This window comes from Heteronotia binoei, chromosome 21 (assembly GCF_032191835.1).
Source record: "Heteronotia binoei isolate CCM8104 ecotype False Entrance Well chromosome 21, APGP_CSIRO_Hbin_v1, whole genome shotgun sequence".
Classification (NCBI taxonomy): Eukaryota; Metazoa; Chordata; class Lepidosauria; order Squamata; family Gekkonidae; genus Heteronotia; species Heteronotia binoei.
The window spans coordinates 127,309,912-127,323,604 of record NC_083243.1 but is presented as its reverse complement, the minus strand read 5'-3'; positions in this window follow the sequence as shown (position 1 = coordinate 127,323,604).

Genomic DNA, 13,693 nt, shown 5'->3' with positions numbered 1-13,693 from the left:
TTAAAATTGGGGTCTGGTTCAGGGTTGGGTAAGATGTATTTTTAATATGACACTGAATGGTACACTATTGATGGAGAAAAATTTTGGATGTTTTTCCATTCTCCATTATAGCCTATGAGATTCATTAGAATGAATGGGCCCATATGGTAAGGGTTAGGGTTAGGGTTAGAGTTCAGGACACACTTATGTTTGGGTGAATATTGGGGATGGGTTTAGGGTTGGGTAAGATGTATTTTTAACATTACACTCAACGGTATACTCTTGATGGGAAAATTTTTTGTATGTTTTTCCATTCTCCATTATAGCCTATGAGATTCATTAGAATGAATGGGCCCATATGGTAAGGGTTAGGGTTAGGGTTAGAGTTCAGGACACACATATGTTCGGTTTAAAATTGGGGTCTGGTTTAGGGTTGGGTAAGATGTATTTTTAATATGTCACTGAATGGTTCACTATTGATGGAGAAAAATTTTGGATGTTTTTCCATTCTCCATTATAGCCTATGAGATTCATTAGAATGAATGGGCCCATATGGTAAGGGTTAGGGTTAGGGTTAGAGTTCAGGACACACACATGTTCGTTTTAAAATTGGGGTCTGGTTTTGGGTTGGGTAAGATGTATTTTTAATATCACACTGAATGGTACACTCTTGATGGGGAAAAATTTTGGATGTTTTTCCATTCTGCATTATAGCCTATGAGATTCATTAGAATGAATGGGCCCATATGGTAAGGGTTCGGGTTCGGGTTAGAGTTCAGGACACACATATGTTCGTTTTAAAATTGGGGTCTGGTTCAGGGTTGGGTAAGATGTATTTTTAATATGACACTGAATGGTACACTATTGATGGAGAAAAATTTTGGATGTTTTTCCATTCTCCATTATAGCCTATGAGATTCATTAGAATGAATGGGCCCATATGGTAAGGGTTAGGGTTAGGGTTAGAGTTCAGGACACACTTATGTTTGGGTGAATATTGGGGATGGGTTTAGGGTTGGGTAAGATGTATTTTTAACATTACACTCAACGGTATACTCTTGATGGGAAAATTTTTTGTATGTTTTTCCATTCTCCATTATAGCCTATGAGATTCATTAGAATGAATGGGCCCATATGGTAAGGGTTAGGGTTAGGGTTAGAGTTCAGGACACACATATGTTCGGTTTAAAATTGGGGTCTGGTTTAGGGTTGGGTAAGATGTATTTTTAATATGTCACTGAATGGTTCACTATTGATGGAGAAAAATTTTGGATGTTTTTCCATTCTCCATTATAGCCTATGAGATTCATTAGAATGAATGGGCCCATATGGTAAGGTTTAGGGTTAGGGTTAGAGTTCAGGACACACTTATGTTTGGGTGAATATTGGGGTTGGGTAAGATGTATTTTTAATATCACACTGAATGGTACACTCTTGATGGGGAAAAATTTTGGACGTTTTTCCATTCTCCATTATAGCCTATGAGACTCATTAGAATGAATGGGCCCATATGGTAAGGGTTAGGGTTAGGGTTAGAGTTCAGGACACACATATGTTCGTTTTAAAATTGGGGTCTGGTTTAGGGTTGGGTAAGGTGTATTTTTAATATCACACTGAATGGTACACTCTTGATGGGGAAAATTTTTGGATGTTTTTCCATTCTCCATTATAGCCTATGAGATTCATTAGAATGAATGGGCCCATATGGTAAGGGTTAGGGTTAGGGTTAGAGTTCAGGACACACACATGTTCGTTTTAAAATTGGGGTCTGGTTTTGGGTTGGGTAAGATGTATTTTTAATATCACACTGAATGGTACACTCTTGATGGGGAAAAATTTTGGATGTTTTTCCATTCTCCATTATAGCCTATGAGATTCATTAAAATGAATGGGCCCATATGGTAAGGGTTAGGGTTAGGGTTAGAGTTCAGGACACACATATGTTCGTTTTAAAATTGGGGTCTGGTTTAGGGTTGGGTAAGATGTATTTTTAATATGACACTGAATGGTACACTCTTGATGGGGAAAAATTTTGGATGTTTTTCCTTTCTCCATTATAGCCTATGAGATTCATTAGAATGAATGGGCCCATATGGTAAGGGTTAGGGTTAGGGTTAGGGTTAGAGTTCAGGACACACACATGTTCGTTTTAAAATTGGGGTCTGGTTTTGGGTTGGGTAAGATGTATTTTTAATATCACACTGAATGGTACACTCTTGATGGGGAAAAATTTTGGATGTTTTTCCATTCTCCATTATAGCCTATGAGATTCATTAAAATGAATGGGCCCATATGGTAAGGGTTAGGGTTAGGGTTAGAGTTCAGGACACACATATGTTCGTTTTAAAATTGGGGTCTGGTTTAGGGTTGGGTAAGATGTATTTTTAATATGACACTGAATGGTACACTATTGATGGGGAAAAATTTTGGATGTTTTTCCATTCTGCATTATAGCCTATGAGATTCATTAGAATGAATGGGCCCATATGGTAAGGGTTAGGGTTTGGGTTAGAGTTCAGGACACACATATGTTCGTTTTAAAATTGGGGTCTGGTTTAGGGTTGGGTAAGATGTATTTTTAATATCACACTGAATGGTACACTCTTGATGGGGAAAAATTTTGGATGTTTTTCCATTCTCCATTATAGCCTATGAGATTCATTAGAATGAATGGGCCCATATGGTAAGGGTTAGGGTTAGGGTTAGAGTTCAGGACACACACATGTTCGTTTTAAAATTGGGGTCTGGTTTTGGGTTGGGTAAGATGTATTTTTAATATCACACTGAATGGTACATTCTTGATGGGGAAAAATTTTGGATGTTTTTCCATTCTCCATTATAGCCTATGAGATTCATTAAAATGAATGGGCCCATATGGAAAGGGTTAGGGTTAGAGTTCAGGACACACATATGTTCGTTTTAAAATTGGGGTCTGTTTTAGGGTTGGGTAAGATGTATTTTTAATATCACACTGAATGGTACACTCTTGATGGGGAAAAATTTTGGATGTTTTTCCATTCTCCATTATAGCCTATGAGATTCATTAGAATGAATGGGCCCATATGGTAAGGGTTAGGGTTAGGGTTAGAGTTCAGGACACACACATGTTCGTTTTAAAATTGGGGTCTGGTTTTGGGTTGGGTAAGATGTATTTTTAATATCACACTGAATGGTACACTCTTGATGGGGAAAAATTTTGGATGTTTTTCCATTCTCCATTATAGCCTATGAGATTCATTAAAATGAATGGGCCCATATGGTAAGGGTTAGGGTTAGGGTTAGAGTTCAGGACACACATATGTTCGTTTTAAAATTGGGGTCTGGTTTAGGGTTGGGTAAGATGTATTTTTAATATGACACTGAATGGTACACTATTGATGGGGAAAAATTTTGGATGTTTTTCCATTCTGCATTATAGCCTATGAGATTCATTAGAATGAATGGGCCCATATGGTAAGGGTTAGGGTTAGGGTTAGAGTTCAGGACACACATATGTTCGTTTTAAACTTGGGGTCTGGTTCAGGGTTGGGTAAGATGTATTTTTAATATGACACTGAATGGTACACTATTGATGGAGAAAAATTTTGGATGTTTTTCCATTCTCCATTATAGCCTATGAGATTCATTAGAATGAATGGGCCCATATGGTAAGGGTTAGGGTTAGGGTTATAGTTCAGGAGACACTTATGTTTGGGTGAATATTGGGGATGGGTTTAGGGTTGGGTAAGATGTATTTTTAACATTACACTCAACGGTATACTCTTGATGGGAAAATTTTTTGTATGTTTTTCCATTCTCCATTATAGCCTATGAGATTCATTAGAATGAATGGGCCCATATGGTAAGGGTTAGGGTTAGGGTTAGAGTTCAGGACACACATATGTTCGGTTTAAAATTGGGGTCTGGTTTAGGGTTGGGTAAGATGTATTTTTAATATGTCACTGAATGGTTCAGTATTGATGGAGAAAAATTTTGGATGTTTTTCCATTCTCCATTATAGCCTATGAGATTCATTAGAATGAATGGGCCCATATGGTAAGGTTTAGGGTTAGGGTTAGAGTTCAGGACACACTTATGTTTGGGTGAATATTGGGGTTGGGTAAGATGTATTTTTAATATCACACTGAATGGTACACTCTTGATGGGGAAAAATTTTGGATGTTTTTCCATTCTCCATTATAGCCTATGAGACTCATTAGAATGAATGGGCCCATATGGTAAGGGTTAGGGTTAGGGTTAGAGTTCAGGACACACATATGTTCGTTTTAAAATTGGGGTCTGGTTTAGGGTTGGGTAAGGTGTATTTTTAATATCACACTGAATGGGACCCTCTTGATGGGGAAAAATTTTGGATGTTTTTCCATTCTCCATTATAGCCAATGAGATTCATTAGAATGAATGGGCCCATATGGTAAGGGTTAGGGTTAGGGTTAGAGTTCAGGACACACACATGTTGGTTTTAAAATTGGGGTCTGGTTTTGGGTTGGGTAAGATGTATTTTTAATATCACACTGAATGGTACACTCTTGATGGGAAAAAATTTTGGATGTTTTTCCATTCTCCATTATAGCCTATGAGATTCATTAAAATGAATGGGCCCATATGGTAAGGGTTAGGGTTAGGGTTAGAGTTCAGGACACACATATGTTCGTTTTAAAATTGGGGTCTGGTTTAGGGTTGGGTAAGATGTATTTTTAATATGACACTGAATGGTACACTCTTGATGGGGAAAAATTTTGGATGTTTTTCCATTCTCCATTATAGCCTATGAGATTCATTAGAATGAATGGGCCCATATGGTAAGGGTTAGGGTTAGGGTTAGAGTTCAGGACACACACATGTTCGTTTTAAAATTGGGGTCTGGTTTTGGGTTGGGTAAGATGTATTTTTAATATCACACTGAATGGTACACTCTTGATGGGGAAAAATTTTGGATGTTTTTCCATTCTCCATTATAGCCTATGAGATTCATTAAAATGAATGGGCCCATATGGTAAGGGTTAGGGTTAGGGTTAGAGTTCAGGACACACATATGTTCGTTTTAAAATTGGGGTCTGGTTTAGGGTTGGGTAAGATGTATTTTTAATATGACACTGAATGGTACACTATTGATGGGGAAAAAATTTGGATGTTTTTCCATTCTGCATTATAGCCTATGAGATTCATTAGAATGAATGGGCCCATATGGTAAGGGTTAGGGTTAGGTTTAGTGTTCAGGACACACATATGTTCGTTTTAAAATTGGGGTCTGTTTTAGGGTTGGGTAAGATGTATTTTTAATATCACACTGAATGGTAAACTCTTGATGGGGAAAAATTTTGGATGTTTTTCCATTCTCCATTATAGCCTATGAGATTCATTAGAATGAATGGGCCCATATGGTAAGGGTTAGGGTTAGGGTTAGAGTTCAGGACACACACATGTTCGTTTTAAAATTGGGGTCTGGTTTTGGGTTGGGTAAGATGTATTTTTAATATCACACTGAATGGTACATTCTTGATGGGGAAAAATTTTGGATGTTTTTCCATTCTCCATTATAGCCTATGAGATTCATTAAAATGAATGGGCCCATATGGTAAGGGTTAGGGTTAGGGTTAGAGTTCAGGAAACACATATGTTCGTTTTAAAATTGGGGTCTGTTTTAGGGTTGGGTAAGATGTATTTTTAATATGACACTGAATGGTACACTCTTGATGGGGAAAAATTTTGGATGTTTTTCCATTCTCCATTATAGCCTATAGGATTCATTAGAATGAATGGGCCCCCTATGGTAAGGGTTAGGGTTAGGGTTAGAGTTCAGGACACACACATGTTCGTTTTAAAATTGGGGTCTGGTTTTGGGTTGGGTAAGATGTATTTTTAATATCACACTGAAAGGTACACTCTTGATGGGGAAAAATTTTGGATGTTTTTCCATTCTCCATTATAGCCTATGAGATTCATTAAAATGAATGGGCCCATATGGTAAGGGTTAGGGTTAGGGTTAGAGTTCAGGACACACATATGTTCGTTTTAAAATTGGGGTCTGGTTTAGGGTTGGGTAAGATGTATTTTTAATATGACACTGAATGGTACACTATTGATGGGGAAAAATTTTGGATGTTTTTCCATTCTGCATTATAGCCTATGAGATTCATTAGAATGAATGGGCCCATATGGTAAGGGTTAGGGTTAGGGTTAGAGTTCAGGACACACTTATGTTTGGGTGAATATTGGGGATGGGTTTAGGGTTGGGTAAGATGTATTTTTAACATTACACTCAACGGTATACTCTTGATGGGAAAATTTTTTGTATGTTTTTCCATTCTCCATTATAGCCTATGAGATTCATTAGAATGAATGGGCCCATATGGTAAGGGTTAGGGTTAGGGTTAGAGTTCAGGACACACATATGTTCGGTTTAAAATTGGGGTCTGGTTTAGGGTTGGGTAAGATGTATTTTTAATATGACACTGAATGGTACACTATTGATAGGGAAAAATTTTGGATGTTTTTCCATTCTCCATTATAGCCTATGAGATTCATTAGAATGAATGGGCCCATATGGTAAGGGTTAGGGTTAGGGTTAGAGTTCAGGACACACATATGTTCGTTTTAAAATTGGGGTCTGGTTTAGGGATCGGTAAGATGTATTTTTAATATCACACAGAATGGTACACTATTGATGGAGAAAAATTTTGGATGTTTTTCCATTCTGCATTATAGCCTATGAGATTCATTAGAATGAAAGGGGCCCATATGGTAAGGGTTAGGGTAAGGGTTAGAGTTCAGGACACACTTATGTTTGGGTGAATATTGGGGTTGGGTAAGATGTATTTTTAATATCACACTGAATGGTACACTCTTGATGGGGAAAAATTTTGGATGTTTTTCCATTCTCCATTATAGCCTATGAGACTCATTAGAATGAATGGGCCCATATGGTAAGGGTTAGGGTTAGGGTTAGAGTTCAGGACACACATATGTTCGTTTTAAAATTGGGGTCTGGTTTAGGGTTGGGTAAGGTGTATTTTTAATATCACACTGAATGGGACACTCTTGATGGGGAAAAATTTTGGATGTTTTTTCATTCTCCATTATAGCCTATGAGATTCATTAGAATGAATGGGCCCATATGGTAAGGGTTAGGGTTAGGGTTAGAGTTCAGGACACACACATGTTCGTTTTAAAATTGGGGTCTGGTTTTGGGTTGGGTAAGATGTATTTTTAATATCACACTGAATGGTACACTCTTGATGGGGAAAAATTTTGGATGTTTTTCCATTCTGCATTATAGCCTATGAGATTCATTAGAATGAATGGGCCCATATGGTAAGGGTTAGGGTTAGGGTTAGAGTTCAGGACACACATATGTTCGTTTTAAAATTGGGGTCTGGTTCAGGGTTGGGTAAGATGTATTTTTAATATGACACTGAATGGTACACTATTGATGGAGAAAAATTTTGGATGTTTTTCCATTCTCCATTATAGCCTATGAGATTCATTAGAATGAATGGGCCCATATGGTAAGGGTTAGGGTTAGGGTTAGAGTTCAGGACACACTTATGTTTGGGTGAATATTGGGGATGGGTTTAGGGTTGGGTAAGATGTATTTTTAACATTACACTCAACGGTATACTCTTGATGGGAAAATTTTTTGTATGTTTTTCCATTCTCCATTATAGCCTAAGAGATTCATTAGAATGAATGGGCCCATATGGTAAGGGTTAGGGTTAGGGTTAGAGTTCAGGACACACATATGTTCGGTTTAAAATTGGGGTCTGGTTTAGGGTTGGGTAAGATGTATTTTTAATATGTCACTGAATGGTTCACTATTGATGGAGAAAAATTTTGGATGTTTTTCCATTCTCCATTATAGCCTATGAGATTCATTAGAATGAAAGGGGCCCATATGGTAAGGTTTAGGGTGAGGGTTAGAGTTCAGGACACACTTATGTTTGGGTCAATATTGGGGTTGGGTAAGATGTATTTTTAATATCACACTGAATGGTACACTCTTGATGGGGAAAAATTTTGGACGTTTTTCCATTCTCCATTATAGCCTATGAGACTCATTAGAATGAATGGGCCCATATGGTAAGGGTTAGGGTTAGGGTTAGAGTTCAGGACACACATATGTTCGTTTTAAAATTGGGGTCTGGTTTAGGGTTGGGTAAGGTGTATTTTTAATATCACACTGAATGGTACACTCTTGATGGGGAAAAATTTTGGATGTTTTTCCATTCTCCATTATAGCCTATGAGATTCATTAGAATGAATGGGCCCATATGGTAAGGGTTAGGGTTAGGGTTAGAGTTCAGGACACACACATGTTCGTTTTAAAATTGGGGTCTGGTTTTGGGTTGGGTAAGATGTATTTTTAATATCACACTGAATGGTACACTCTTGATGGGGAAAAATTTTGGATGTTTTTCCATTCTCCATTATAGCCTATGAGACTCATTAGAATGAATGGGCCCATATGGTAAGGGTTAGGGTTAGGGTTAGAGTTCAGGACACACATATGTTTGTTTTAAAATTGGGGTCTGGTTTAGGGTTGGGTAAGGTGTATTTTTAATATCACACTGAATGGGACACTCTTGATGGGGAAAAATTTTGGATGTTTTTCCATTCTCCATTATAGCCTATGAGATTCATTAGAATGAATGGGCCCATATGGTAAGGGTTAGGGTTAGGGTTAGAGTTCAGGACACACACATGTTCGTTTTAAAATTGGGGTCTGGTTTTGGGTTGGGTAAGATGTATTTTTAATATCACACTGAATGGTACACTCTTGATGGGGAAAAATTTTGGATGTTTTTCCATTCTGCATTATAGCCTATGAGATTCATTAGAATGAATGGGCCCATATGGTAAGGGTTAGGGTTAGTGTTAGAGTTCAGGACACACATATGTTCGTTTTAAAATTGGGGTCTGGTTTAGGGTTGGGTAAGATGTATTTTTAATATGACACTGAATGGTACACTATTGATGGGGAAAAATTTTGGATGTTTTTCCATTCTGCATTATAGCCTATGAGATTCATTAGAATGAATGGGCCCATATGGTAAGGGTTAGGGTTAGGGTTAGAGTTCAGGACACACATATGTTCGTTTTAAAATTGGGGTCTGGTTTAGGGTTGGGTAAGATGTATTTTTAATATCACACTGAATGGTACACTCTTGATGGGGAAAAATTTTGGATGTTTTTCCATTCTCCATTATAGCCTATGAGATTCATTAGAATGAATGGGCCCATATGGTAAGGGTTAGGGTTAGGGTTAGAGTTCAGGACACACACATGTTCGTTTTAAAATTGGGGTCTGGTTCAGGGTTGGGTAAGATGTATTTTTAATATGACACTGAATGGTACACTATTGATGGAGAAAAATTTTGGATGTTTTTCCATTCTCCATTATAGCCTATGAGATTCATTAGAATGAATGGGCCCATATGGTAAGGGTTAGGGTTAGGGTTAGAGTTCAGGACACACTTATGTTTGGGTGAATATTGGGGATGGGTTTAGGGTTGGGTAAGATGTATTTTTAACATTACACTCAACGGTATACTCTTGATGGGAAAATTTTTTGTATGTTTTTCCATTCTCCATTATAGCCTATGAGATTCATTAGAATGAATGGGCCCATATGGTAAGGGTTAGGGTTAGGGTTAGAGTTCAGGACACACATATGTTCGGTTTAAAATTGGGGTCTGGTTTAGGGTTGGGTAAGATGTATTTTTAATATGTCACTGAATGGTTCACTATTAATGGAGAAAAATTTTGGATGTTTTTCCATTCTCCATTATAGCCTATGAGATTCATTAGAATGAATGGGCCCATATGGTAAGGTTTAGGGTTAGGGTTAGAGTTCAGGACACACTTATGTTTGGGTGAATATTGGGGTTGCGTAAGATGTATTTTTCATATCACACTGAATGGTACACTCTTGATGGGGAAAAATTTTGGATGTTTTTCCATTCTCCATTATAGCCTATGAGACTCATTAGAATGAATGGGCCCATATGGTAAGGGTTAGGGTTAGGGTTAGAGTTCAGGACACACATATGTTCGTTTTAAAATTGGGGTCTGGTTTAGGGTTGGGTAAGGTGTATTTTTAATATCACACTGAATGGGACACTCTTGATGGGGAAAAATTTTGGATGTTTTTCCATTCTCCATTATAGCCAATGAGATTCATTAGAATGAATGGGCCCATATGGTAAGGGTTAGGGTTAGGGTTAGAGTTCAGGACACACACATGTTCGTTTTAAAATTGGGGTCTGGTTTTGGGTTGGGTAAGATGTATTTTTAATATCACACTGAATGGTACACTCTTGATGGGAAAATTTTTTGGATGTTTTTCCATTCTCCATTATAGCCTATGAGATTCATTAAAATGAATGGGCCCATATGGTAAGGGTTAGGGTTAGGGTTAGAGTTCAGGACACACATATGTTCGTTTTAAAATTGGGGTCTGGTTTAGGGTTGGGTAAGATGTATTTTTAATATGACACTGAATGGTACACTCTTGATGGGGAAAAATTTTGGATGTTTTTCCATTCTCCATTATAGCCTATGAGATTCATTAGAATGAATGGGCCCATATGGTAAGGGTTAGGGTTAGGGTTAGAGTTCAGGACACACACATGTTCGTTTTAAAATTGGGGTCTGGTTTTGGGTTGGGTAAGATGTATTTTTAATATCACACTGAATGGTACACTCTTGATGGGGAAAAATTTTGGATGTTTTTCCATTCTCCATTATAGCCTATGAGATTCATTAAAATGAATGGGCCCATATGGTAAGGGTTAGGGTTAGGGTTAGAGTTCAGGACACACATATGTTCGTTTTAAAATTGGGGTCTTGTTTAGGGTTGGGTAAGATGTATTTTTAATATGACACTGAATGGTACACTATTGATGGGGAAAATATTTGGATGTTTTTCCATTCTGCATTATAGCCTATGAGATTCATTAGAATGAATGGGCCCATATGGTAAGGGTTAGGGTTAGGTTTAGTGTTCAGGACACACATATGTTCGTTTTAAAATTGGGGTCTGTTTTAGGGTTGGGTAAGATGTATTTTTAATATCACACTGAATGGTAAACTCTTGATGGGGAAAAATTTTGGATGTTTTTCCATTCTCCATTATAGCCTATGAGATTCATTAGAATGAATGGGCCCATATGGTAAGGGTTAGGGTTAGGGTTAGAGTTCAGGACACACACATGTTCGTTTTAAAATTGGGGTCTGGTTTTGGGTTGGGTAAGATGTATTTTTAATATCACACTGAATGGTACATTCTTGATGGGGAAAAATTTTGGATGTTTTTCCATTCTCCATTATAGCCTATGAGATTCATTAAAATGAATGGGCCCATATGGTAAGGGTTAGGGTTAGGGTTAGAGTTCAGGAAACACATATGTTCGTTTTAAAATTGGGGTCTGTTTTAGGGTTGGGTAAGATGTATTTTTAATATGACACTGAATGGTACACTCTTGATCGGGAAAAATTTTGGATGTTTTTCCATTCTCCATTATAGCCTATAGGATTCATTAGAATGAATGGGCCCATATGGTAAGGGTTAGGGTTAGGGTTAGAGTTCAGGACACACACATGTTCGTTTTAAAATTGGGGTCTGGTTTTGGGTTGGGTAAGATGTATTTTTAATATCACACTGAAAGGTACACTCTTGATGGGGAAAAATTTTGGATGTTTTTCCATTCTGCATTATAGCCTATGAGATTCATTAGAATGAATGGGCCCATATGGTAAGGGTTAGGGTTAGGGTTAGAGTTCAGGACACACTTATGTTTGGGTGAATATTGGGGATGGGTTTAGGGTTGGGTAAGATGTATTTTTAACATTACACTCAACGGTATACTCTTGATGGGAAAATTTTTTGTATGTTTTTCCATTCTCCATTATAGCCTATGAGATTCATTAGAATGAATGGGCCCATATGGTAAGGGTTAGGGTTAGGGTTAGAGTTCAGGACACACATATGTTTGGTTTAAAATTGGGGTCTGGTTTAGGGTTGGGTAAGATGTATTTTTAATATGACACTGAATGGTACACTATTGATAGGGAAAAATTTTGGATGTTTTTCCATTCTCCATTATAGCCTATGAGATTCATTAGAATGAATGGGCCCATATGGTAAGGGTTAGGGTTAGGGTTAGAGTTCAGGACACACATATGTTCGTTTTAAAATTGGGGTCTGGTTTAGGGATCGGTAAGATGTATTTTTAATATCACACAGAATGGTACACTATTGATGGAGAAAAATTTTGGATGTTTTTCCATTCTGCATTATAGCCTATGAGATTCATTAGAATGAAAGGGGCCCATATGGTAAGGGTTAGGGTAAGGGTTAGAGTTCAGGACACACTTATGTTTGGGTGAATATTGGGGTTGGGTAAGATGTATTTTTAATATCACACTGAATGGTACACTCTTGATGGGGAAAAATTTTGGATGTTTTTCCATTCTCCATTATAGCCTATGAGACTCATTAGAATGAATGGGCCCATATGGTAAGGGTTAGGATTAGGGTTAGAGTTCAGGACACACATATGTTCGTTTTAAAATTGGGGTCTGGTTTACGGTTGGGTAAGGTGTATTTTTAATATCACACTGAATGGGACACTCTTGATGGGGAAAAATTTTGGATGTTTTTCCATTCTCCATTATAGCCTATGAGATTCATTAGAATGAATGGGCCCATATGGTAAGGGTTAGGGTTAGGGTTAGAGTTCAGGACACACATATGTTCGGTTTAAAATTGGGGTCTGGTTTAGGGTTGTGTAAGATGTATTTTTAATATGACACTGAATGGTACACTATTGATAGGGAAAAATTTTGGATGTTTTTCCATTCTCCATTATAGCCTATGAGATTCATTAGAATGAATGGGCCCATATGGTAAGGGTTAGGGTTAGGGTTAGAGTTCAGGACACACTTATGTTTGGGTGAATATTGGGGTTGGGTAAGATGTATTTTTAATATCACACTGAATGGTACACTCTTGATGGGGAAAAATTTTGGATGTTTTTCCATTCTCCATTATAGCCTATGAGACTCATTAGAATGAATGGGCCCATATGGTAAGGGTTAGGGTTAGGGTTAGAGTTCAGGACACACATATGTTCGTTTTAAAATTGGGGTCTGGTTTAGGGTTGGGTAAGGTGTAGTTTTAATATCACACTGAATGGGACACTCTTGATGGGGAAAAATTTTGGATGTTTTTCCATTCTCCATTATAGCCTATGAGATTCATTAGAATGAATGGGCCCATATGGTAAGGGTTAGGGTTAGGGTTAGAGTTCAGGACACACACATGTTCGTTTTAAAATTGGGGTCTGGTTTTGGGTTGGGTAAGATGTATTTTTAATATCACACTGAATGGTACACTCTTGATGGGGAAAAATTTTGGATGTTTTTCCATTCTGCATTATAGCCTATGAGATTCATTAGAATGAATGGGCCCATATGGTAAGGGTTAGGGTTAGGGTTAGAGTTCAGGACACACTTATGTTTGGGTGAATATTGGGGATGGGTTTAGGGTTGGGTAAGATGTATTTTTAACATTACACTCAACGGTATACTCTTGATGGGAAAATTTTTTGTATGTTTTTCCATTCTCCATTATAGCCTAAGAGATTCATTAGAATGAATGGGCCCATATGGTAAGGGTTAGGGTTAGGGTTAGAGTTCAGGACACACATATGTTCGG